The sequence below is a fragment of the Theropithecus gelada genome, chromosome 3 (assembly GCF_003255815.1).
Source record: "Theropithecus gelada isolate Dixy chromosome 3, Tgel_1.0, whole genome shotgun sequence".
NCBI lineage: Eukaryota > Metazoa > Chordata > Mammalia > Primates > Cercopithecidae > Theropithecus > Theropithecus gelada.
In genome coordinates this window covers 119,587,775-119,611,716 of record NC_037670.1, presented here as the reverse complement: position 1 = coordinate 119,611,716, position 23,942 = coordinate 119,587,775, and the positions used below count along the sequence as shown (strand labels likewise).

The window sequence follows — 23,942 nt, the reverse complement described above, 5'->3', positions numbered from 1 at the left end:
CTTCTCCCCCCACCCCCAAGAGTGCCGGGTCCCAAGGGTGCAGGGGTTGGGAAAGGGGGGAGTGGTACAGCCCCTCTCATACTCCCTGGTGAATGTGTGTGTAGTGTGTGTGTGTATGTGTGTGTGTGTGTTTAAACTATACATGTTCAACCTGAAATTTCCTCGCAATAATGGATCGTTAGAGAGAGTCTGTTTTTGTAGTTGGTTTGTTTTTTCTGCCTGCTTATATGTTTGTTTGTTCATTCTGTGTCAGTGTGTCTGTGAATGTGATGAGTGCTTGCGCTGTTCCTTCTCATTGCTTTTGGAGTGGTGGTGGTTTGTTGGGTTGCTGTTTTAAGGTTAAAACATTCATGTGAAACAGATAGAATTGCCTAAATTTTTAGCATTTGGGAAAATCTCAAGTGAGAAAAGCAGCCATACAGATGTTAGAGCAGACTTTATTGGGGTAGGTTTAACACGCTCACCTAAATCTTTTACATAAAAATATGATCACAAAATGAATTTCAAGGGCTGACTTTTAAAAAGAAAATTCACATAACATGCAACCTAGTGGTTCAGTTGGAAAGTCAGAGGTGCACCTATTTGCATTACTTTTTTTCCAATATAGCGTTAGTAACTAGTGCTGAGCAAAAAAAATGTTAACTTACAGATGATGAGTAGAGGAATATGGGTTTACTTACAGAACTCCAGATTACCTGTGGCACTTGTTTCTGCTTTCATCCCTAGACACTTGGATCAAAGCAAACTATTCCCTGTAGAATAGTCTCAACCTTTGGAATTCTCCCTAAAATGTTTCAGCATAATTTTTGTGGACTGGTTTTGTTGTCATAGTAGACTTAATCTGTGGTTTTCACATGAATCTAGATTAAGACACATCTTAGTAAAACATACAAATAAAGCCAGCTTTGCAGGAAAGATACAATATGCATGATGGTAGTTTCCAATTTCCGTAAAAGTTTTATATTTCCTTAGAACTTAGAGATAAGGTAAAGAAAGTTAAGAATTTTTTTCAATGTGTCTTAGTTGTCTAAATGTAGAGCCAAACAACAATGTAGACTCTGGAAAATAATGCAGTAGAGTAGTAAAACTTGAAGTTAGTTTCATTAAATTAGACTGACAGTGATTAATTGAAACAACATTCAACAAATAGCATGAATGCCTACAACATTGTATGCATTCAAGTGCCTGAAAAAATATAAAATTCTATCATTTATAAATACTGAATATATTGTATTGCTATTAACTAGAAAAATAAGATATTAAAATCTTTTATTCCTTAGATGCAATAATTAAAATGGATAAATTAACCAAACAGTGATAAAGTAGAAAAAAAAGTTAGAAAACAAAACACAAATTATTTATTCCAGATTCTTTACATTGTAGCTGAAAATCTAATGCAAGAAACAAACTTGCACAATATCAATACTTTGCTCTTCACCGTGCTGACATTAAGTTGGCTGTTTCTTGTAACTTAGAGACATAGTTACCATTATAAATAACTCTTAGCTATGTTCTGAAGGAAAAAATAATAAGATAACATTTTGATCAGTTTTCCAGTATTTAATTAACCTCTTTTACAACACTTAACACTTGTGCAAAAGGAAAGAGACTTATCTTACTTCTAGTTGTTCCTCTGTAAAGTAAAAAGCAGTATGGTAGAGTATATGCCATGTGTTAGGAAAAAAAAAAAAAAGATTTCAAAAACACATCCTTCATGTGTTTACATAACCATTTCAACAATTAAAAGGACTTAAAATAGGCAGGGTGCTGCAGCTCATACCTGTAATCCCAACACTTTGGGGGGCCAAGGTGGGCGGATCACAAGGTTGGGAGTTCGAGAGCAGCCTGGCCAATATGGTGAAACTTCGTCTCTACTAAAAATAGAAAAAAATTAGCTGGGCATGGTGGAGGGTGCCTGTAGTCCCAGCTACTCAGGAGTTTGAGGCAGGAGAATCGCTTGAACCTGGGCGGCAGAAGTTGCAGTGAGCCGAGGCCACAGCACTGCACTCCAGCCTGGGCTACGGAGCGAGACTCTGTCTCAAAGAAAAAAAAAAAACAACTTAAAATATTATTTGCATAAAATGGTTCCTCAAGCAATGTTGTTTAAATAAATAAAATGCATATATTGGAGGAGACATTCTGTAAAGATAGAAATTTACTCCCACTTATTTGCTCAGATTCTCAGCTAAATTTGCTTGTTTTTTCATCATCTTGTATGAAAAGAAGGCCTATGTATACTGATATAACTACGATATATTTCCATATCTATAGAGGTGTTGGGGTGTGGGATCCACAAAATAAAGAATGAAACAGTGAATTAATATCCTCTTAGCATATGTCTATCTCCGAGAGCATCCTCTCGGTCATGAATGACTGTATGGTGAAAATGTTCAGTGAGTGAAATAAACATACGACCTCCAATTTGCATGAAAGTTATTGATTTATTGATTTTCAAAACACATGGTCAATGTTGGCATTTGATTTGCCATTGTGGAGCTCATTCTGCCTGGACTTTGTTTTGCCAAGTCACCCTCATTATCACCTTTCTCCTATGTTAGGTAACTGTAAAATTCCAAATGAACAGCTAAGCAGCCTGGTGTTGAGGTAACATCTTTTTAGAGTTGAAGTCATCGTGTTACACTGGTTTGTTATTCCAGTGAGATTTCACATTTGTTAAAATATACTTTGAAATTTAGTGGTAAGAGAGACCCTCCCCTGCCCTCAGTTGCTCACACCTTCTAGTGTCAGTTCCCTGGGGGACTTGGAACACAACTGAGCACTCTGGCAAAGCTAAAAATAATCAGTCCATTAGTATCAAGTTGCTTTCCTGAATATAGCAAGGTATTCTTTCTACCTCCCCATCCCCAGCCATCCTCCCACACTCTACCTGACCTCACCCTAAGATGTATTATGTTCAGAATACAATGGGAACTTCCCTGACTTACTGTTTTCACCCCAAGGATTAGTCATAAAACATAATTGCATATAAAATTACGCACAAAACTTTTTGCAACTTTGTAATGTTATTTTACTAAATTCATACTTCATAAATGTAGATCTTGGTGAAAATAAAACCATGATATAAAAAATATAATAAATTGGAATATGTTGTCATGAAATTTTGTTTCTTTCCAATAATGTATAATTATTATTTTATGTGGTCTTTGTGAAACACCCAAAAGAGAAAATATAGATTTTATAGACTACAAAGGATTATTTTAAAAGGTAATATTTCAATATAATTAGTTAGATTTATGGGACAATAATATTAAAAAAAAATCTAAAATGTTATGCTTAAAGAAAGGAATTTCATTTATTCTTTTTCTCAGTTATAATTTGACATTAGTTAGAAAATATCAGTCTCTATTCTTAAAATTATTAGCTACTTCCACATGCCTGGAATTAACAATAATTAAAACCTTTTAGCAATAGCTATAGAAAATATTATTTTTAAAAATAAATTTTCTAAGTTAAATAGAAATGATATGATATGCTTGCGATTATCAACCTTATATAAAATCATACTTATAAAAGCATACTCTAGTCCTTCTCTTGTCAAATATATACTAACGTGCTCCTCAAAATAATTTCCCAATTTCTTATCTTTCTTTGGACATCTGGAAAATACATTAATAAATATAAAAAAAAAATTAGGTCAAGTGTTCTTTTTCAAAATATAATTTTTACAGCTATCCACAGAACAACAAAAACATTCTACTAAGATTATTTTTCATGGTAAAAAAAATGCATCGAGTAGGATCTGCTTTGGGGGATTGTAAGGGGAGAAACCTGGGGTGCTTTAAGGTTAATGGACAGTGATTAAGGTTAATGGCTAAGTGCTTAAGGTTAAGTGCTATATTTACATAGCTGTCAATTCCTTAAAAAAAAGTCTTTATGTCTATCAATCAGTTCTAGCTAATAGCCAATTAAACAGCAAATGGGGGATAGAGATGTAGGTAAAGACCCTTTAACCTGCATTTATAGGGTGGAATGGTCAACTTTCAATCAAGAAGTACTTATTGAACACCTATTTTGTCATGGCTGTGTTGCACACAAAAATGTAGACATCATGGCCCCTGTGTTAAAAATGCTTAGTATCTAGCAGGGAATAGAACTAGGTATGGAAATACATCAGTATGGGCAGCTATCAAATAAACGACACAGATGAGACATGCTATAGAATTCAGAGGAGGTAAAGATACTATGTAGCTCAAGATTTCAGAAAATCAGGAAGGATATTTAAAATAAGCCTTAAAATTAATGCTTGTCAAAGAGCTATATTTTATTCTTAAAAAAAAAATACAATCCCAAATAATGTGAACATATGTCAATGACATGATGCGCCATACATACTGCTCTGCATTAAGATGACTTCAACAATTTAACAACAATACTAATAAATAAGAAGCTCAATAGTTAGGAATATACATATGTTCCTCTTTTTCACACACAAAATCTCAAGATCAATTTAAAGCAGCAGCAACAACAAAACAACACAGATAGCCAAAGCAAAGCTAGGTTAGTGCATTAACTGTGAATCCAATGCAAACATTTTTAAGCGAGGCAAACCAGAAAAGTTTAGGATAATATAAGGTCTAAAGTATCCAGCAGTTGTTTAAGGCAAACTGCATCATGAACCCTTAAATGACAACATGATTAATTAGATAAAGAAGTTTACTAAAACAAGATTAATGTTCATTTCTACAAAAAACACTGAGAACAGTGCTTCATAGATAGAACGGCCTCACTTTCACTCAATTACCAACATTCAGGCAGGGCTCTGGGGTTTTTGTTTGCCTGTTTGTTTTTTATTTTAACATCTTTCACTCTCCATGAATTTCCAACTGCAAGATTGGATTTTGACTGCAGAAGGAAGGTATACTAGAAATGGAGAATGTGAAGGTAAGGGACTGAAGACAAACACCTGGAATGAAGCAGAAGGTGAAAAATAGTAACACAAAAACATTAAAAGTAAATTTTAAAACTGCTCGTAGGGAATCTTTCTGTTCAGTAATTTTATTCCATTAGCTAATTTCAAAATGTTAGAGCCTGAGCATAAAACAGACAGAGATAAATGAGTACCAGAGATTCATAGCAAATTTTAATACATCCCGATCTCCTGACAGCCAGAATGCTGTCCAGGTAGCAGTGCCCAGGGTCAGAGTTGGCCTGGGCAGAAGATTAGAGCTCTAAGGCAAGACTGAAGGGCCCCTCAGCTCCTTGGACTGAAATTCATCTCCTTTTGAGTTTTTCTGAAACTGAATAATTACCTGTTTTTGAATTCGAAGTGTCCTCTTTTTAAAATATGATTACCCCCAAAGTGTTAGAACTTTATCAATTCAAGGTTGTCCCATCAAACTGTATTTTTCAACATACTGTGTCTATGTTTAATTATCTTTGCTCCCATAATGTAGCAGTGAATATTAAATAGGATGAGTGTTTTGACTTAGGAATTAGTGGGAAAGAGCATAGAAATACCAAAAAAAGTAATAATAAAGACTTTAATAGCATGGAGCTTTATGAATTGGAAACACTGATGTTGGTAGAAGTTCAGTATTGGGAAAAATCTAAAGTCAGTAAGAAGCCTATGGCATGAGGGTGACTGTTTTGAAAGAAAGGTAGAGAAGTTACCCTGATTTTGGAAAAGTGTGAAGAGAGATAGAGTGTCAAAAATAAAGCTCATGACACTTGAAATTTGCTAAGGAGCAATCCTGTTATTTGTATTTTCTAGCTCCAAAGGCTTCTAAGTAAAGAAAGATACAACCTAATGGTGGAGTTGATCAATGAAAAGATACAAGGGCAAATCGAAATCTTCAGGGATCCACTGGTCTTTCAAATATTGACTACCCTCACCTTTTGCATTCGTCTCATTATTAATGGCTTCTGCTGCACAGGGTGGACCAAACCTAATTAAAAATGAATATTATTTCAAAGCTCTTTTGGGGTAACTCTGAAATGTTCTCCTAAAGGAAATAAATCCAAAAACTCTTTAAGTATATTATCCATCTAAATTGAAAAAGGCAGCTACAACTGATGTTGAAATCCAATATCTGTTAAATAAGAAATGCAGTGTTTAATAGAAAAAAGATCTAGCATAAACTTCATGTATCTGATATTTCCCCAAAATTTATGTCTTTGATTTCTAAAGGAATATGAAATAATTGCAATACTTTTTTTATTTAAGTAATGCTAAATATGATTTCCTACGTTTTTTCTTATTACACATAATTCAAGATAAGTTCACTCTTTTCAGCTAATTACATTGCACTATCTCCATTTTATTATACTGTCTATAGCTTGACAGAATAAAATGTTACCTTTAATAGAAAAAACACAAATTATTATCTATTTAAAGTCGAAGAAATGAATTTTAATTATTTAATTCATGAGAAGCACTGAAAAGAAGACAGCAAAGTTAACTAAAATAATCAATGCCCTCATTTTTCAATATTCAAGTAATGAGGACATTTAATTACTCAAGAGTAGTTTATTAATTTAGTCATGATTGACTGTAAGTCATTAAAAAGCATCATAAAAGTAAGATTGGTTTAAATTAGTACATATCTTTTTAAGAGTAATATAGCTTCTATCTAAAGTTTATTTTTAAAAGCTTGTTTTATGTCTTAATGTTGATTGATGTTAACTTATACATGAAATTATATATATAGGCATTTGAAAAATTAAGCATAAAATCAAATTCATCTATTTCAAACTTCTCATTTTACAAGTGAAAATATTGAGGTAGTGTTATTAATAATGTAAGAAGTGTGTAAGTGCTATTAATGTTACTTGTCCAAGCTCATGTTTATTTTGACTTTACAACAGTAGAATCCCTAAACTTTTGATTAATTCTCTATTTATCATAAAACAATGTACATATAAATGCTTATGTATTTTATAATTATTGTATATCTAATATCTATTCCTAAACAGTAAATTAGTAGACTCAATTTTATTCAACATATATTTAGTGTTCATTAATGAAATATTATTCTTTTGAATTTTTAATGGTGCTTTTAAAATCTAATAAATAGCATTAGCAATAACATAGTAAAAGCACCTAAAATGTTCTGAGACTGTTCAACCCAGGGCCCTTCCTAAAAAAACAGTTGGAGTAAGTCTTTAAACACTGATGATCATAGCTATAGGAGTTTACAAGGTGTTATTTGTCCATTACACTGCTTCCCTATAGAACAGCCCGAGTACCGGCCACATTCACATTTTTCCCTTAAGGCATGCCTACCTCATGTGTGGCCTATATATGGCATTATTGTTGTGGCCACAACTGCTGTTAGATGGCTGGCTCCTATTATAGCCTCTTCCCACTGTTAAAGGTGGTGCTGCATAACTAGTATCCTGAGTTTTGGTAGAAAATCTATGCTTTTCTTAGGTGAAACCTTATTTATTTCAAAAAGTTACATGATAGACTCAAAATTGTAGTTTTCTTTTTTTTTTTTTTTTTTTTTTTTTGGAGTGTAGTCTCAAACTTTCTTAGTCTAGTCTCATCTGAAAGACGCAAAATACCCTTGGAATGTTTAATTAACAAATCTAAATCTCTTTCAGCCCTTTGAAACGTTTACTTGTAGGTGTAGTTTTTAAAGTTTACAGAAGAGGCAGACATACATAAAATGTTTTGGAAGCAAATCAAAACTATAAATAATGAGAGCCCTATGTGCAATAACTATAACCATAAACTAAAGCACAAGATTGCATTTGTAGACATAATGGGAATAGGCCATGCCAGTCCTTAAAATTAATTTTCTCAAACTCCATGTTAACTACCTGTGGATAAAGAGCTAACAATAAAATTTTCACTTCGTGATAATTTGACCTTTTGTTAACTATCTAGTTCCATTCCCCTTGAAAACAATGAAAATTAGAATGTCAACCACATTGCTAGGAAAATAGGCCTACAGGAAAAATGACCCTTAACTCCAACAACGAATCAGGACTAAGACAATTCTAAATACCTGATAGTAACCCTAATGTTGGGTATCCCTGAATATGGTGATGATTTTTACTGGGCAGGCCCTTTGCAGGAATCCTAGAAGCTGTGTCTCTCTTGTTATAAAAGGTATCAGTTTTTATAGAGAAGGAGGCTTTCAAGCAAGGAATTTCCCTCACTTGCCCCATTTTGACCTTGCCTGCTAGCACCTGAGTTGTTGGACTACTTAAGGACTGCCTGCATTGTTGCCCCAATGGTGCTTTGCTGGTGGTCCATAGTTCATTCTTATTCTATCTTTTGAGTAGGGTAGCATCAGATGTAGCCAATGGTAGTCTTGTGAGTAGGTGTTAATGAAAGTTTTCAAAGACTTTGAGTGGGGAATATACAACTCATATCATACTAATTAAAAAAAAAAAAAAAAATCTGGGCCAGGCACGATAGCTCATGCCTGTAATCCCAGCACTTCGAGAGGCTGAGGTAGGCAGATCACCTGAGGTCAGGAGTTCGAGACCAGCCTGGCTAACACAGTGAAACCTCGTTTCTACTAAAAATACAAATAATCACCAAGGTGTGGTGGTGGGCACCTGTAATCCCAGCTACTCGGGAGGCTGAGGCAGGAGAATCGCTTGAACCCGGGAGGCAGAGGTTGCAGTGAGCTGAGATTGTGCCACTGTGCTCCAGCTTGGGCAACAAGAGCGAAACTCTGTTTTAAATAAATAAATAAATAAATAAATAAATAAATAAATAAGAAAAAGAAAGAAAATCTGGGTTTTGTCACAGTCAAAAAGGAAAGTTCACAATTTCCAAAATGGACTACTTTAAAAAAACAAAACAAAACAAAAGAACAAAAAACAGTGCTGGTAATAATACAGTACTAAAAATATTATAATCTACCTAGAAGACCATTGTGTAAGGCTGTGGGTAGCTTTAGCACAGTTTAAAGTTACACATTAAATAATAAAAAAGAAGTGTTCCTATAGCAGCAGATAATAGCAAGTGGTTAACCTAAATGTTCAAGACATTAAAAGTCTGAATAAAACAGGAAACAAATATTTTAAATGCATACATTATTCTTGTTGGTGCATACAAAAATTTGTGATGAGAGCTTTTTAAATTATAGACTATAGTTATTTAAACAAAATAAAAATTCTTCTTTTTAATTTAACAAACCTATCACTGTGGAATATCTAATAGGAATGCTGCCAAGTAGAGTGTTTTACTTATGTATGCACATATTCACTTGTTCACTTTCACACACACACACAGAGCAAGTTTTTATCACATTGTAACACTGAAATTAATAAATATACCTTAACACAGGATGTAAAGATTTTATGTAAAAATATAGCATTTCCAACTGGTGACATCTTCTTTAGCATTATATCCTCATAAAAGTAAGTAGAATACATTCCAAAGAATGGCATTACTAGTTCCTTGACTCAAAATATGATGGCAATACTGACGCTCTTAAGACACTTATGACTCATACAAATAAAGTTTGTATGCTCCTCCTTAAGGATCATAATGTATTGAAGTAGTACAAGTCTCTAAATTCCAGTCCAAAGGAATGGAACTATAATACAAACAGTTTCTATTGCAACCTGCACTGCATGTGGGCATCGTGGCATGTTTGTACACATTTACTGCCTTTATAATTGGATTAGTCATCTGAATAGATTTCTGTGTACTTAATCTTCCTTAGAAATTCAAGAAAATAGAACACATTGCTCATCTGTAAAATGGAAATGACAAATCTACCTTTATTCATTAATATAAAGATTACATAAGATAATGCAAGTCACACGACACATAGTAGTTACTGCAGTAATGTTCCTTTTCCAAATTTGACATATTTTTAATATTTTAAATAAAATTTAAATGTTTGCACATAAACTAACATTACTAAAATTTTCATGTATAAAGTAAATATTTGGCCACAGTATTGGATGTGATAAAATATACTTTTATCATTACTTAAGAAGTGAAAAAAATCAAAGTTTTTTTGGTACTATTTCATGAGGTAGCTGAGAACAAACATGAAAATACATGTTAATATTTTATGTTTTTTTTTTTTTTTTTTTTTTTGAAAAAAAGGGTCTTACTCTGTCACCCAGGCTGAGTGCAGTGGGGCGATCATGGTTGATTCCAGCGTCAACCTCCTGGGGTCAAGTAATTCTCCTGCCTCAGCCTTCTGAGTAGCTGGGACTACAGGCACTCACCACCCCTAATATTTGTATTTGCTTTTTGTAGAGGTGAGATTTCTCCATGTTGCCCAGGCTAGTCATGAACTCCTGGGCTCTAGCAATCCTCCTACCTAGGCCTCCAAATGTGCTGACACTGCAAGTGTGATTTACCGCTCTCGCTTTATGTGAATTTCAGACATCCTTACCAGTACTAACAATTTTCTCTTCTTTACCATGCTTCAAGCCAATATTAGCTGTGATTGAATGAGTAAACCGAACTTAATTCAAAGGTTCAGTATTGTAGGGCTTACTTTCAAGTAATAAAGATTTGGGGCTCCCATTGTTAACTTTGTTTCATTTCTGAAATTGTAGAAAACTGGGATAGAGAAGAGGCTCATTTAGAAATAGTATTAATCAAATATGAGTCTTTCATGAAGTTTACAAATTGGGAAAAGGTTTGATAAGTGTTTTCTTGGCCAGAGAAAGAAATTTTGATTCCTTCGTGAAATGGAAATTAGACTCAGAAAAATGTTTAATGATTAAATATCATTACAACATATTTTAATCTAAAGAGTAAAATAGGCATTATGATGTATATGACATAAAACAAATTACAGGCCGGGCACAGTGGCTCACGCCTGTAATCCCAGCACTTTGGGAGGCTGAGATAGGCAGATCAAGAGGTCAGAAGATCAAGACCATCCTGACCAACATGGTGAAACTCTGTCTCTATTAAAAATACAAAAATTAGCTGGGTGTGGTGGCAGGTGCCTGCAATCTCAGCTACTAGGGAGGCTGAGGAAAGAGAATCACTTGAACCAGGGAGTTTCAGGTTGCAGTGAGCCGAGATTGTGCTATTGCATTCCAACCTGGCGACAGAGCGAGATTCTGCATCAAAAAAACAAAAACAAATACAAAAAAACAAATTAAGTCAAACATTTATTCTTATACTACAGCTAAAATCTTTTACAAGTCTACCAAGCATATTACATGAAACATCATATATATGGCTTGTGCATGCTCCTGTGTTCTGTTCTATCTTATAATAACTTCTTAGAATTTCCTATAGTACTTTACAAATGGTTTTGCAAAGTTTATTCACAAATATTCACACAAATGTTGCATGATGGATATTCTGTACATTTTGAAAACAAGGTAGTGATTGCCACAAAGAAGACCCAAGCCCCAGTATTTTTACTTAATGCTCACTATTCTCTTTCTAGAGAATTTTGGATTTGTGAATTAGCCAAGTATAATTATAAACACAGAAATGTATCACATAGTTAACAGCATTTAATTTATTTCAGGAAAATAAATTTCAGAGTGACCAAAAATATTATTTATCGGAAAAACACGATTATGTAGCATGTAAAATTCAAGCATATTAGTGCATCTCACTAGAAAAAATAAGGTTAAATCTTCAAGCTTTTAATAGAAGTACAGATAGAATACTAATGATTGTTCTCTGTCTCTTCCATACAAATTTGAAACGCACAATATTAAGTAATAAAACAAAAGTGAAGTTACTACTAATTAGATGCCTCTTTGATTTCTTGCTTTAGACATACCTGCAGCTAACTTCTACTGTGAACATATAGCAATGATAATAATAAAAATGTATACCCACGTTTTAAAAAAGGGTATTTTAATGGGCCTCAAATGAAAAGAAATATTTAATATTAAGCAGGGCTAGAAATGAAAGACTATTAGATTTTGGCTGCCTGCAAATCCAGACCCAGGTGGCCAGGAGTCTGACTCATGTAGGGAAACTGGGACCAAGCCCCCCCCCCACCTCGCCCCCCCCCCCATGCAAAGGGAAAATCATGAATTGGGTTGATTGTTGTGACTGCTGGCTGGGACTTCAGGGTGTTTGAAACTGTGGAAGTGAGCAGAGATAGCTAGCACCCAGATCTGGATAGAAGTGTCCACCAGCAATGTCTAGGTCTGCAGTGTTCCCAATATTTCCCTGGAACATGAGCCAGAAGCAATTAGATTAAGAATTAATTCCAGACTGGTTCCCTAGTGAAAGGCTTGTAATGTCAAGTAAGAACAGAAAGAGGGAGAGAAACGCTTTCCCACTTAAGATGAACCTACAAATAAAAATAAAGTAGTTACTGGATAATTCAAAAAGGATTTATGAGGATAAGATTAACTTCAAGAAATTAACCTGTGGATCTCCTGATTAATGATAGTGATAGAGGAAGTCTTTGACCACTGCTTTCAAGTAATCATCAATCCTCAAGGTATTTAGAGCTTTCAGATCCTGTCACCACAGATTAATTTTTCCAGGATCTTGAGATTAGTTTTTAAAAACTGTTTTTTACTCTTTAAAAAAATAAGAATAGTCTATGACTTTATAAATGCTGTTCATATTTAGATATCTTTTATGCAAACCAAAGGAAAAATGAGAATTAAAAGAACATTTATTTCTACCTACTCTTTTGTAGAAAATGAGTTGGGGTTGCTCACGTTTGAAGGAATTTTCCCATGTTCATTCCATTTGCCTTGCATGAGTCTGCTTGTGTTTGTAAAAGTAAACTATGTATTGGTTTCATAATTATAATAATATGGACTGTTAAAAATAAAATAAAATATCTCTTTAAAATGAATATCCTGTGTTTATATGGGAAAGGATAAACCCATAATATTGAAAATATAAGATATAAGGCTTTTTGTCAAAAATATTTTGTTTTTATTATCTTCACTAAGAATCTCAATCATAATGATGAATGTCTGTCTTGAGAAGAATGTTTTCCACTAGATAGACATACCACATATGTAAGTTATAGGAAATTATATTTTAAATGAAATATTACAAAGAGGTGTTTTCCAGGCTATGTTTTTTAGAAGTCTACCAAGCATGTATATTTGTGTGTGTATACACACACACACACACACACACACATATATGCCAATGGTGTGTATATTTATATACACATACACATACACATGCATATATATATACATACTCCCCACAGATAAGGAGAAAATTCAATTGGCATTCTGTCTTTCAAAAAAAAAATATCCAGATAGTCCTATTGAATAACTGAGGCCTAAAAGTCTTTGAAAGTGTTTGACAGCTCTTTTTTTTTTTCACTGCCTTGAAGGTGGGAATGTGTTTAGGTGACTCTCATTGAAAGACTATTGCGATTAGAGTGATCTCTGTCAGTCAGCCAGACATCACTGGGTTGGAAATACCCTGAGGAGACAAACTTCCCAGAGGCCCACTATTAACAGGTGTGGACATGTGAAATGAGTGAGAGTTGAAGGGTCAGCTCTTCCTCACATGTCAGAAATATAACTGCAACTCCTTCTTTACCTATAATAAAACCTCTGAAAATAGTGGGGTAAAGTACTGAGAAATGTAACCTGAAGTGAGATCATACTCACCGATTGACAACCAACTACTTACGCTTTATTTGATTGGGCATTCCATCAATTTCATTCTGTACCTTCTTTCTAAATTCAAGTAGTCCAGATAAGATGGTCAGAGATAAAGCCAACTTTCCACTAATAATGAAGTCACCCATTAGAGAGGTAGTAGATTCCGGTGGTTGGGGTAGCATCTTCCCTCAAGCAAAGTTAATTTGAACCCACATTACACTATTTACTACCTGTATGAGTTTGTTCTCACACTGCTATGAAGAAATACCCGAGACAGGATAATTTTAAAAAGAAAAGAGGTTTAATTGACTCACAGTTCCACTTGGCTTAGGATGCCTCAGGAAGCTTACAATCATGGCAGAAAGCACCTTTTTAAAGGGTGGCAGGAGACAGAATGAGTGCTGAGCAAAGAAGGAAGCCTCTCATCAAACCATCAGATCTCGTGAGAACTCACTCACTATCAGGAGAGCAGCCTGAGGGAAACCACCCCCATGATTCAATTATCTCCACCTGGTACTGCCCTTGACACATGGGGATTATTACAATTCGTGGTGAGACTTAGGTAGGGACACAGAGCCAAACCATATCACTATCTGCATGACACTAAACAAGTCCCTTAACCAATCCATTTTCGCATTCGTAAATGGGAATAGGAACGCTGCCTACTTCATTGGACTATAAGAACTAAATAAATCACGGCATGTTTAGGACAGTTTCGAGGAATTTATTTGTGAGAGCCCCATTAATGTTATTCATTAGAACTCTGGAAGTAGTTGGCTTCCAATTCAGAGCAAAAAAATGGAATTTTGAATAATAGAGTACTGGGAAGACGTAGCTGTGGCCATTGACAAAATGTGACACATCCGGGAAGCACTGTGCCCATTTTACAGAGGTACTAGATTTTTCTCTTCCTTGAGTGGCTGTTGAAAACTCCTCTTGTGTGATGTTGGCATTCAAAATTGAACTCCTTTTTTTCTACACTTTCAATCTTGATATCTAATATAATTCCTTCACTATAAGTGAACATGAAGTTATTAAGTTCTATATGTGTTGACATGTGGTTAAAAAAGAAAATTTATTACAAAGAGAATATCCCTTAGAATAAGTTGATATATCCTATGTCTTCTAATGATTTTCCTCTAAGCATATAGCAATTTTCATATGTGATAAATATAGTATATATACTTATATTATTTGTATTCTTTAATTACTTATATTGCAATCTTATTTGAAAACATGTGTAGATAAATCTACAGGGATACAAAATGAATAATACATGAAAAAAAATTTTAAAATATATAAGGACCACTTGATTTATTCATTTCCTTAACTTTATATGATATTTATTAACAAATTATAATTCCAGTAAAAAAGAATCATTTAAAAAATATAAGTTGGATATAACCACAATGTTTTTCCAGCAAAAAAAAAACCCTTTAACTTGAAAGACTGTAACACCACCACCATTATAAATTTGATCCTTTGAGATTGTCACTAGGCTTAAAATTATTCTCTTCATCCTCACTCAGCTATATTCATCAATGATTTTTCGCCATTAGTGAAAAACCACTATCTTCATGAGTTACTTGTGTATATTCACTTGCTAGCACATTTAAGCATAATAAACTTAGGTTAAAAAAATCAAACCTTTTCCCCACTCTACCTTTATCCCTACAGAGCCTTTTAAAAGTTCATTAAATTAACTGAAACTTAAGCAAAGTTTATATATTCCATTCAGATAAAGAGTAAAATTTTCATTCACCAATTATTAGCTCGATTGATTTTTTTCACTTAGTTGTTATTTTTTCTTTACTAAACCAAATATACTGTTGTGTTGCTATCATATGAAAGCAACCACAATGCATTAAAAATGTGCAATATAATACTACTTGATTTTTATTACACTTTGAAAGGCAAATGGAGTAAATCAAGAAAAAACAAATCTAAATGCTGTGCTGAAGTGAGGTCCAGCCTTTGAAACCAGCTTCCTATTAATCACAGGGCTGACCTTTTCATTAAGGGGCACTTGTTGAAGTCATTGACACGGTTACGGCATTCATATGTGTGAACTGTACTCTATGGCATTCATGTGCTGGGGAAGGCATAGTGAAATTAGAATCTCTCCCTGTAGGGGGTAGACATTGACCGCTATTCAATGCCAACGATTGTCGGTTAAAGTATTTCATGAAGAATGACTGTGAAACTCTGTTTACTCCTCCATCAGTAATGTCAAATGCAATTCTTAAAGAAATATATTTAACTAGAAACAATTAATTAAACCTCTCATAGCAGCAACTTTATCCAAGCTAAATCATTTCTGAATATACACAAAGGAGTCATCAGGATTCTACCGTCATGGCTTTTAAATCATCATTTTTAATGATGTCCATCTATAATAGTTAGAAAATAAAAACAAAACATTAGCCAATGGGGAATTATGTAAACAGTGCAATACTGTTTTGTCTAATTTTGCCTGTCTATCTACTCTACATATGTGCATTGCCTTTTGAGATGACAATGTCTTCCAGACTAATTTTTCAAATTAATAATGGTTAAATTTTTAAAAATCAACTCAAAGGACTATTAATAGATAAGAAGTGCGGACAGTTTTTGTTGCATTTTCTTTAATCTGATCAGCTTTGTGCAATGTTTGATGGATTAATTTAGAAATAATAACTGGAATCTTTGGTAGGGTATATGTTTATTTCTTACATGAAGCATCATATATTTGAGCAGCAAACACATTCTTTTACATTGGCTGACATTCCACCTGAAAGTCCACCACAGTTAGCCTGTTAACACAATTCAGAATATATGGTATGGTAGTAAAAAGATTCCCCATAGTCAAGTAAAAATCAGAGTAGGGGGCTCAAGGAACAAGTCTGTACCTAGATCAAATCTGAACTTCAAGTTCAAACATAGTTTAATGGTGAATCCAAAGTTGTAAATGCAAAATAAACGCAAAGTGAAGACTGCTTTAAACCAAGCATGAAAGACTAAAAAGTCAAAGTTGAGATTTCATACATCTGGTTTTAATATATCTTCTTATGTTATTAGACAAATGACCTTTTGTTTTGTTTTGTTTGTTTTAAAAATTCACTCCCATTGTCATTGCTGCTACAACCTAATATTCTTTTAAAGGAGTTTTTAGTGTCACTTTTCTAGTAAGAGATCAAGCTATAGAACAGATGTGTTAAGCAAAAATTATAAGCAAATTCCTCACATCAATGTATGAGGAGTAATGTAGCAGTATAGTTATGCATAAAAGTGAAATCCATTTTCAAGAAGGGTATGTGCTTCTTAAAGATTCTTTTTTGTGTTCTTGAAACTGACAAAACACTTGCCACCATCATTTTTGACAGTAATAAAGGACATTTCACCCAGAAGTAGCAGTTAATATGCCAAAATACAGGATTGAATTAACAGTATTATTAGCACCACATTTCAGTTCCGAGACCTTCTGAATGAGGAGTCACTTCAGGAGTATTTAAGTATTAATGACAGTGCCAGGGCATTGTGCAAAATGAAACTGGAGAAAATTCATGGGGTTATGAACATAAGCTTTGTCTTAGTTCACTTTTGCACAGTCTTTAGAGGATTCCCTGGGAGTAAACACCCTTAATTCCCAAGTAAAAGAAAGAAAGATAATTTTTTCCACTTACTGCATTCGTTGTCCTTTGTCCATGCGTTGAAGTCAAAGGGCTGTTCTGTTCTTACCTAGCTCCAGGTTGCCCTCCGGATTAGGCATAAACGTGAGCGGCAAGAAGCGTGTTCACTTTGTAACTGTACCAGGAGCAGCCCGTCGCATTGATGCTAGAGAGCCCAACAGGACACAGTGCTAAACTTCAGCATGAGAGCACAGCATCTATTAGCCCTGAGGCTCTACCATTTCACCTACACCTGGGCAGATCTATCAAGCTTCATCTCTATTAGAGCTATTTGACTCTGTGGTTTAAGAGAGAGGAGGAAAAAAAAAAAAAAAGAGGCTTGCCGTTGTCACACTTGTTTCCTATTAAAGAGCCTTACGGCGGATTGAGTAATTGTGTACGAAGGTAGTCTGGCTGGCAGATGTGTGCAGCCCCAGTGGAGCACTAGATTCAAGGCAGATGGGTTGTACCAGGGCGCAAACAACATTGAGAGAGAGAGAGGCGTGATTAAAACAGCAGGCCTCTGTTTTATAGTGCTGGAAGTGGGGTAGCATTAAAACTCCTAGGAGACAGAGTTCCCCAAATGGTATTGCTCTGTAGCAAAGAAAACAATAAATTCAATAAAAAAGAAAGATTCTCAAACTATAATAGTTATAGAGATATTTATAATAATCACATTAACTATTAATGAGGGGCTAAATAATGCACCCTTCCCCCAATACCCTAACCGAACTTAATTAAAACTACTCAATCATGGGTCATAGTGGGTTATTGATAGTGTTAACGTGATGGATTTGAAACAGATCCCTCATTCTGCTACATAAGCCAAGTTATCTTTTTAATCTGAATTAAATTGCTTTAAGGAGATTTACACTGTCAGGCAGATTGACATTCTCCAATTGGACATTTATTTTAATGTTCTTGAAGCCAATTTTTATGGAAAATGTCCTCATCTAGGTATTTCTGTAGATTACTTATTATTTCAGGCACCTTAACCCATCAAAACTTTAGGGTTTTCTGTGTCACCACTCTTTTTCACAAGAAAAAAAAATGCACAAGAAATCAGAATGAGTATAATTAACTTCCAAAAATCAGGCTGTTGGATCTATTTTCCTATGTTGCTGAGAGCTATTTTCCCGTGTTAAACAGTGTGCGGCTACTATTGTTAATCATGATGATGATGGTAATTGAACAGTTGCTACATGACAAACTATGTAAAGAGCGTTACACAATCATTTCTTTTGAGTCCTACAAGGACACTGTAAGGTCAATATTGCTATTATTATCACCTTTTTTTTTTTTTTTTTTTTAACAAATGAGGGAGTCTCTGAGAGGTTACTGTACCCAAAGTCATGGTTTTGTTATGGTTGGAAGCAGGATTCAATCTGATCTGCCTCTAGAATTCTCACTCTTCCCCATGTCAGATAGTCTCCCTGAAGAATAATTTTTATCCAGTACAGAATCAGATGATTATTATTGATCTCTTTTATAAGAAAATAAAACATAAACTCTTATTTATAAGAATACTTAGAGTTTAGAAGTAGATATTCTAACTTCATGTGCCCAGACAGGTAGTAGAAATATAGTCTAGTCTACTGATAGAAGTGTAGACTCATGTTAGAGGGACCCAGCAAGTTAGGAATTGCCTAAGCAGTTATATTTTTAAAATAATTTATTGGAACTTTTTTATAATGAAAATCTCTTGAGCAAATATTTCTTTAATATCCCTAATTCATTTGCAGCAAACTTGTAAAATAAAGTACAGGATTAAAAATTAAAAATTATCACATCTATTTTCCATGTTTCCATAAGTTGTCCAAAATTCATTCATTGTTTGATTAAAAATTTTTATGATCCTTTTCAGATTTTATCATTTCTCTGTAAATAATTACTTTATTCTAATAGAAGCTTGTTTGACTCATCAGTAAAATAATATAATTTAGCAGACTAAAAAGAAAAAAGCTCTTTTCACTTCTGGAAACGAAAAAGACAATGAAATAATTATTTTAAAAAAGGTATGTTAAACTTCAGTAAAAACTGTATTTAAGTTATGAGAGTAATATTTATTGAAAATTATAAAAGATAAACAACAATATAAAAGTCTGATTTTTAAATAATTGCATTGTTTTATGCTGTATGGCAGATCACACTAGCATCCATATCCTTTGTCCTCTGATTTTGGATATTTATAATAATCACACTAAACAATTAGAAAAGTGTCCTCTCTGTCATTCCATCTAAAAAAAGGAATAAGAAGAAACAAGCTTCAAAATGTAAAACTGTTTTTAAGGGAAATATTAAAAGGCAATAAAGGAGAATAATAATGTATGGGAAAAATGGGGATAGGAAACCAAGGAAAAGACAGATGGAAGCAAAGAACACAGATAACAGAACCCAAGAAAAAAACTGATAAACAGATTGTGATTTCAGTGTACCCCAAGGGGCCAATACAATTTGAAGAAGTCTAAACAGTTCATAAATATCATTTGAATATAGCTGTGGTATGAGAAGAGGGTCTCTTTAACAATGTCTGGTTATTTTAGAGAGTGTTTGTGTATAAGTATACGTATGTATGTGTGATTTTCATATCCTAAAGACATTACAAGCATGTGTTGATATTCAGGTTTCAGAAATCATACTACTGGATGAGCACAAAATTACCTGCAGAAATATTACATAAGAGAGCCATTTATCATAACTTTCTTTAATTGGATTTAAGTAAATTAGGTTGAAGTTTCTGGCTATCTGAACTCTCTATTATGAACTTTAGCATTTTCAGATTTCAGAAATTTTCATTGGAAAAACAAACAAAATTTCTGCATTTTCATGGTTTCACATAATTTGCCCTGAAGACTGTCATTGTGATATGTTTTTTCTATCTTAGTTGAAAATGAAACATATTGGAAACATCCCAAGAAAAAAATATCCTGGGGAGTTTCCAGTCTAACTTTTATACCAAAACTTGGATAAGATTTAGAGAAGCATACAGTTTCTTTATTTTGATTTATATCTATGTTTTTTTCCCAACCCATCATACAAGCCTATTCACAAGGGGGTCCTCTTTAACAAATACTCTCTAATTTATGAACTAATGATTCAATGCTTGCTGGTTTTTCTTTTACCTGTAGGAAGGCAAAAATCAAAATTTCCCCAACTCACGTCTAGCTGGCCACATCATTCCTGATTTGGATCTGTTTTCAATTCTATTTATTCCCATTCTATTAAATCACACATTCACCTTTAGTTTTACTAATGGAGGCTATGGCAGTGGTTGTGGTGTCTGTGAAGTTACTATTAATAAGATTATTTTAATAAACTTCAATATGGTCTGTCATTTCCAATTAAATATCAAAATAGTTTGCTGAAATGATGTACAAATATTTCTCTTTAATAAATATGTTCAACTATTTATGATATGTGATTGAAACAGAAATTTAGGGCTCTTTTAATAATCTGGTTTAAGACTTGATTCTCTTTTAAATATGTGTCTTGCTTTGATCAAGCTTTCAAAGTCCAAATGGTAAATAATTTTAGTTCCAAGCCACTTATTTCTGAGTTAAAGGTAATGGAAACACAGCATGATGATCCCTAGTATCAAATTGGCATTTCTGAAAACAGCGCTTCAGCTCCTAAATGTAAACACACTTTACGTAAATTCCTTTAAAAAAAACTTTCTGCCAGACATGGTGGCTCACACCTGTAATCCCAACACTTTGGGAGGGCAAGGTGGGCAGATCACCTGAGGTCGGGAATTCGAGACCAGCGTGACAAACATGGAGAAACCCCGTCTCTACTAAAAATACAAAATTAGCCTGGCATGGTGGTGCATGCCTGTAATCCCAGCTACTCGGGAGGCTGAGGCAGGAGAATCACTTGAAACCAGGAGGCAGAGGTTGTGGTGAGCCTAGATGACGCCATTGACCATTGACTCTAGTCTGGGCAACAAGAGCAAAACTCCATCTCAAAAACAACAACAACCACAACAAACAAACAAAAAAACCTTTCCACATTTTTATATTTTTCACGCCATAGTTTCAATTTTATGCCTCATTAACGCAAGGATATAAAACGTATGGAGTTCCTTAAAGCACAGGGTTCACTGACTCTTTTACAGATATATCGTCTTCCCAGTGTGGTTTATTGGAGTGCGATTATATGTAAGGTGAAGATAAAACAGGGTTTGTGTTTTTGTTGATTCACCAGTTTTAGAGAATGGGACTGAAATGTTACTTTATGTTGTTGTGGATTCACCAACTCTAAAATATGTCATGCAATGGGCAAAGAAAGTAAAAATTTAGGTACCAGACCATTAATATATTAATATTATGATATTACATGAATAGTATAAGCTATCAATAGAAAAAGGTTGGATAGAATTGTAGAAAACGGTATATTTCTGTGAGCAGATCTGATAAAACTGTCAGAGATTTGCCTGTTGGGTGTGAATAATCAAGAATTCAACAAATATTTGGGGTAACTCCTTCTATGAGACTAGGCTTGATTCATATAATTTTATGATATAAAAATATTTCCAACATTGGTTCTCTTCTCCTTCTATTACGCTGGTGCAAAAGTAATCATAGTTTTTCCCATTAAAAAGTAAAAAGTTACAGTCTAATATTAGATCTTAAATATCATCCTAAAAAGTAATCCGGCCAAGATAAGAACATTCTCTCCAAAATTTTTATTATAATAAAAATGCTAGTGATCGAGGAGGAGGATAAAATGTACTAATTAAATATTTTTAAAACTTATTCTTTATTCTCTGTGTTAGTTTAGGACATTAGCTAATAGTAGTATGGTATAGTATACTTTTCAAAGGACAAGCTGCATCAGGGAATAATTTCTTTGGGGAATATGAATAGTACGGGTTGTCAAAAGTGGTACAGGTGGTGTGATCAAAAGGGCTCCAGGTAGGTGGAAGTCCTTAAAATCATAAATCTCCATGAGGTGACCAACCCAAGGAAAGCCATTATTTAAAAAAAGATACATTTGGGTGAGTTCAAAATTAGGTAACATTTGGGGGTGGGGGACAGAGAGATAGAGGAAAATTTAAAGGAAAGAGGTCTCAAAAAAGTTCTGCCAACTTTACAATTTTGCCTAGGCCAACACTGGGAAATATGTAAGATAACTGGAGGCTATTTGTGAGCCAGTTAGTGAAAAGACTAAAACCCTTGCATAAAATTATTATTTTACCATGTTTTTAAGATTTTCCAGACAATTTTTAATTTAGCCATCACTGATACATAACAATGCCTAATGTCTGACCTCAACATTTTACAAACTCTAGGGGATGAAAATGTACAGACAAAACAAATTAAATAATATTTCATTTCAAGAATGATACATACAATAAATTTAATAAAAAGTAAGAAAATGTGAGTTCAATATGGATTGCATGAATTCATAAGTACTCAAGGACTTTGGTTCAGAAACGATGACAAAAGTAGTCAAATAGAAGTTTTAATTTGGGGAATCATGAATAAATGTGGGAAGGGCAAGATTGTGTAGAACAAAGAAACATTGTTAGAAATTTTCTGGTAAGTGTCTGGCATGATAAATATCATGTTTGGGAAAGATTAATTGGAAGGGATTAGCAAAATGCAAGACTGCCTTTGAGGCTGCTGCAATAACTCAGGCACTGACCTACTTTCCTGATTTGATCTTCACTTTTCCCTCAGCATAAAAGTATCCCTGCAGACTGATACACTCTAGTCCTTGTAGCATTCCATTCTCATTTCTGCTCCCATGTTTATGCCACGTGCTTGTAGTTCACTGGAAAGGATAGGATTTAAAAACACTCTTTGACCCAAATCCTGATTCCACCACTTAATAGTAATTTAACTTCCCTAATCCTGTTCAATAAATGGAATTGCAACACCTACTTTTGAAGTTGAGCCATGATGAGGTCTCTAAACTGGAACTTTATAAAATGAATTAAATATAAACTTGAGGTAGTTAATTAATGTCTTTATATCTCCAAATTCTTACATAATGACTAGATTCTAGTATAGATGTCCAAAATATTTTTTTTCAAATGTTTGCATATCATAATATTTTTCATAGTGTGTCTCAAAAATGTAAAAACACTAACTAGGTGTAATTTTGTAGAATTACCAAATGGACTTGGTTAATGATAATGATATTAGAAACAAACTAACAAAAAAAAGTCTTATATTCAAGAGAAATTTCAAAGCTAAAAGCAACAATACTTGATAACAAATTAGAGATGAAGGAGGCTGAGTCAAAATTGATTTCACAAATAACAGAAAATTACAGTGGATTAAACAAGACCACTGTTTATTCAATGTCTCTTTCTTGTTCAAATAAGAGAAGTCCACCAGTTACATTCCAAGTCTTGCACGGCATCATTTCTCAAAACATAAGAGATCCACCATCTTCTTTGTTTCTGCCCTGCCATTTCCATCTAATGGATGTAATTTTCAAGGTAAGGAAAAAAAAAAAAAAAAGCTGCTGGAATTCTGGTCATTGTTTTTGCGGTGACCAAAAGTTTGGTAGAGAGGGTAAAAACAAACCCATACCAGGTGTTAAAGGGCCAATCCAAAATGCTCCACATATAAACTTTTGCTTATATAATGTTGACTTCACTAGCGGTAAGGAAGGTTGATAATGCAGTTGTGTTAACTGCCTGAAATATAAATCAGAACTATTTTACTGAGAAGTACAGCTAAATACTTTGGAGAAGAAACTAAAAGTCTCTTCTTTATCAATTAAAATGAAGATTAGTATTTGGGAGAAATAGAAATATTTGGAGGAGGAATT

At 33.9% G+C, this 23,942-nt stretch overlaps 1 protein-coding gene across 1 annotated transcript in view; it reads right to left on the bottom strand.

Annotated features, from left to right (window-relative positions):
• SEMA3A (semaphorin 3A) overlaps nucleotides 1-17,263 on the bottom strand; it is a 525,967-nt gene extending 508,704 nt beyond the window's left edge. Inside the window, exons 1-2 of the mRNA XM_025380281.1 lie at nucleotides 17,175-17,263; nucleotides 13,827-13,913 (exon numbers count right to left, since the gene is read on the bottom strand). The gene's annotated coding sequence lies outside the window, so the exon portion shown is untranslated. The remainder of the gene's footprint in view (nucleotides 1-13,826; nucleotides 13,914-17,174) is intronic.
• Between the last annotated feature and the right edge of the window lie 6,679 nt (nucleotides 17,264-23,942).